The sequence below is a fragment of the Saccopteryx bilineata genome, chromosome 7 (genome assembly GCF_036850765.1).
Source record: "Saccopteryx bilineata isolate mSacBil1 chromosome 7, mSacBil1_pri_phased_curated, whole genome shotgun sequence".
Taxonomy (NCBI): Eukaryota; Metazoa; Chordata; class Mammalia; order Chiroptera; family Emballonuridae; genus Saccopteryx; species Saccopteryx bilineata.
Genome location: NC_089496.1, coordinates 102,462,419 through 102,467,082, shown reverse-complemented (window position 1 = coordinate 102,467,082; position 4,664 = coordinate 102,462,419).

Below are 4,664 nucleotides of genomic sequence, written 5' to 3'. Positions count from 1 at the left end.
ATGTGTGCTTTGAACCTAGGTTATCATAAACACATACTGGGAGCAGGGCTATTTATAAAGAGATTCTAGGGAAGAAAAACTGACTTTGGGGACAAGAAAGGACCCAGCTGATGTGAATTTACAGGGTCAGGTGCCAAAAGATTGTGTTCTCCAGGCGATAACAGGGAGACATCAAGCCTCCTGTTCAAAATCCCTTCAGACAAGTGATCCCAAGCCCGTCTGTCATCTGCGGAAATGGGACGTCCGGAGACTGGCTGTTCCCGGCAAGCTCCTGTTTAGGAAGATGTGTCTCCTCTGCTTTGGGGGTGAGGTCCGTGGAGAGCAGCCCTCCAAAGAACTGGGACAGAAAATGAAACCAAAGGCAACCCTGTTGACCCAGAAAGAATAAAACAAACACTGTTTAAAAATAGCTTCGTTCAGAAAAAGTGTAGTCTATTTGCAAAGCATGTCTGAGCCGCGTCGGCTGTACCTTGACCTGGAGATAAGCAGGTGGAGGTGTTTTCTTTCCTTCGCTGCGGAGAGGAGGGCCTGGTATACAGCTAGCTGCCGCTCTGCTGTTCTTAAATCAACAGATACGTCGATACGCCAAGGTGCATAAGTCTTAAGTTTAAACTTTGGCACAGTTTAAGGAGCTTTGACAGTGTATACTACTATGTATAAGCACCAGATCAAGTTGTAAAACATTTCCAGGAGGTAGAAATTTCTTTCATGGTCCCTCTACCCTCTCCCTCCCCCACCCTCTATGACAATGCTCTGATATCTCTTACTGTCGATGAGTCTAGTCTGGTCTAGAACTGATGGCAAATAAACAGAATCACGCAGCAGGTTTTTGAGATTCACCCACCTTCTTACACATCTCAGTAACTGGCCACTCTTCACCCCTGTGCCATGTTGATACATTTTGGTGTGGATGTATCCCGGTGGGTTTTCTCATTCTGCGTGGGTGGGACCTGCGGGTTCTGTTTAGTTTGGGACTAGCAGGAACCATGCCGCCGGGAACATTCGAATCCAGTACAGGTGCACGTTGGTTGGTGGACACGTGTTTCTTGGTGCAGGTTTATTCCCAGGAGTAGAACTGCCTGGGTCCTGGGGTCTGTGCCTGCTTCGCTTTAGGAGATGCCGCCTAACACTCTTCCCAAGGGGCCACACCTGCGTCAACTCCCACCAGCCGCCGGGCGGGAGTTCCGGAGCTCCACATTCCACCCCTGCCCTTTGGTCAATCCCAGCAACACTCAGGTTGCCAGCAATTTCCCGAGGGGTTCAAGAGTAGAAAAACGGCTTCTTCAAGGCTTGTGAAACAGAAAGGGATGAGGAAGCCTGAATGGGGTCACTTATACCTGAATACCCAAAGCCTAATGTTGTCACCCTGCTGCCCCTGGAGGTGTCCAGTGGCTGGGAAGGGGATCGAGTGGAAGGCTCATAAAGGACCCCACTGAGGAGGCTGGGATGGTAACACTGGGCTGAATGGAAGCCCCAGACCCATGACACTGGGCCAGTGGCTGCCCGTCACTCTTGGGAAAGCCCCAGCTCCTTACCATGGTCCTTAGGGCGCCATGTTTCCTGGACCTTGCCTCCTTCCCCCTTCCCTGTGAGTCCCTGTCCCTTGCACCCCAAACTCCAGGCACATTGGCTGGGCTACCTTGTGAACTCTTAAAAGTTCCCATCTTGGGGTCTCTGCATATTGTTTCCTCTTCCTGAGATATCCTGCCCCTTCTCTTTCCCTACTTAAGTCAAAGTTCTCCCCCAAGACTCAGCTTAGATGTCACATCCCCAAGTTGCCCCCCCCAAAGGAGGGCTGGGCACCCCTGCCACAGCCCCCAGGAGTGGGACCAGGTTTTCCCGTAGAGTCTTATCCTATTCCTACTTTTCCCCCTATGGAATGCCTCCCAGTTGGTAATTATATCTCAGTGATTACTTGTTTAGACCTTGCCTTGGGAGCGGGGTCAAGGTTTGTATAGTCACTCCTGTGTCACTAGAGCCTGGCACAGCACATGGCAGGTACTAGGTGATCAATAAACATTGATCACTGTTGACTGAAATATTGCCGGAGGAAAAGATGGGACCTTGGAAGCTAATGACTCACAGGGTTGGTGAGCTGGATCACTTCCAGATCTCTCCTGCCTTATCCTCCCTGCCCTGTGCCCCGGGGATGCTTCTGTGGCCTCCCTGCACTCCTTGCCCTTCTGGTTGGGTTTAGCCAATGGCAGGCACTTCCGGGAGATCAGAGGGGAGGAGAGGGCGGTTAGAGTATCCCTGCCCAGGATCCCTCCCTTCTGCGCCGTGGTCGGGCGCTGTCTACACCAGCTCCTGAGGACAGCAGCTCCTCCCAAGCAGCTCTCTCCCATGGCCCCAGCTCCTCCGTGATTCTTACGACGGCTCCCTCCCTCCAGGCTTCATGGCACAGGGACATCAGAGCTTCCAGCTGCTGCTAATCCCTGGGTGTGTCAGGACCCCTGTTGGATTCCTTGACCTCTGTAACCAGTTCCTTTGATAAGCCCTTTGATAAGGACCATCTCTTTGCCACTGGGACCCCTGACTGGTGCAACTGGCCATGGGACGCCCCCAGAGAGAGGATGTGGTTCCGAGGCCGGTGGTCTATGGAGGGTGGGGGTGTGGGGGGGATTCGCTAGGCTATGGGCCCTTTCCCTTCCTGACTTCATATTCCTAATGAGGATTTCTCTCCTTAGTAGGAAATGGTTTTGGATTGTGTTCTTCGTTTGTTTTTGCGAACCACACTAATAACAGCCAATTTATTCTGTGACTTGGTTGCCAAGGGCAGATCGTGGTCACCCCGTCCTTGAGGGACTCACTGTGGCAGATTTGTTCAATGTAAGGGAAAACTTTACAAAGGTTAGAATCACTGGAAAATAGACTAGGGCTTTGCTGGTGGCGAGCAACCCCTCCCTCAGGTGGGTGACATCATGCCTTGAGCAGAGGGGGACGGAAGCTAAGCATCAGTGAGGGTTGATTAGGTGATCTACTTTGAAAGGTCCTTTTCAAATCTGGGATTCTACAAGAAATTTTGGTAACAGAAACCCAGAGAAAAGACTTTACCTTTGGATTCAAACAAGAGTCACCCCAAAGGAGCACACCATCCCAACCCGCATGTCAAAGAGAATAAATCACCCAAGAGGATAAGAAATCACTCCAGATCATGAGAAATAAGCCGAACAAGCACATCTGGGGAATGTAGTGTCAGGACAGGGGGTGGCCGTGAGAAGGAGCGGAGCAGTAGAAGAGAATTAGGTGGTGTTGGTCAACAGGCATTCTGGGAGGAAATGGCGGTGATCCAATCGTAGCTCTTAGAGCTGTGACATGCTCAAGGAATAGAGCACCTCGTTTATTTCCATTTTACAGCCAAGACAACTGAGGTCCTGAAAGGTTAAGGGGCTTAGTTTAAGGGCAAAGGAAGAGTAGGGCTTGATCTTGGGGCTTCGCCTTCTACTGGGGTGCTGCTGCTCTCCTCTTCTGTAAGTCTCAGTTTGATGGCCTGTGAAATGGGTGGAATCTAGTCTTCTGATTCCAGAACATTGTCCCTGCACCAAGTTGCCCCCCCAAGGAGGGATGGGCACCCCTACCACAGTCCCCAGTCCCCAGTAGTCCTGCAGGGTGGCCCAGAGCGGACCGTGGGGCCCCAGTCTGTCTCCCATTTGCCTTCCTATGGCAGGGCCAGCTCAGCTCCCCTGCCCTGTCTGAGGACTTTCGGTTCTGAGATTCTACCAGTGGGCTGTCTTGGGAAGAAAGGGAAGGTCAGCACCTGTGGGAAAAGTCATTCGCTGCCACATGTTGGCAGGGGGCAAGGTCGGGGCCCGGCCAGGTGGCACAGCAGCTGCCCGGGGGGAGAGGTAGCTTGGGTCCTCCGCCTGCACCCTGAGGCCTGTTGACAGTTGGTTTTTCTCCTTTAACATCTCTGTCCATGTGTCCCCTGCCCTGGCCCTTGAGAGGCTGGCATCACCTTGCTCTAGGTCCCTGCGTCTCCCGCTCCAGGTCACCTACCCCAGAGTTTCCTCCAGCCTTAATCCTGTGGGCGGCCTCCTGATGCCCTCAGACGCATGCCTCCTGTGTTCGCCCTCTCACTCATGTCTATTTCTACGTGGCTACAATGTGCAGGATGCTCTTCCAACCTTGAGGGTATGACAGTGAGCAGAACACCCTCCCTCCCTGGCCCCACGTGGCTGATGGTCCCACGGGGCGCAGACACTGATTGCCTACAAATACAGTGTGTCCGTAAAGTCATGGTGCACTTTTGACCGGTCACAGGAAAGCAACAAAAGACGATAGAAATGTGAAATCTGCACCAAATAAAAGGAAAACTCTCCCAGTTTCTGTAGGATGATGTGGCAGCATGTGCATATGTGCAGATGATGACATAACACCGTGTGTACAGTGGACCAGCCCATGGCCATGCCAGTCGAGATGTGGACGGTACAGAGGAAAGTTCAGTGTGGTCTGTGGCTCGCTAAATTCGAATCCGTGACCAAAGTGCAACGTGAATATCGGTGCGTTTATAATGAAGCGCCACCACATAGGAATAACATTACTTGGTGGGATAAACAGTTGAAGGAAACCAGCAGTTTGGTGGAGAAACCCCGTTCTGGTAGGCCATCAGTCAGTGATGAATCTGTAGAGGTTATACGGCGGATAGCCACCTAAGGAGCCCTAAA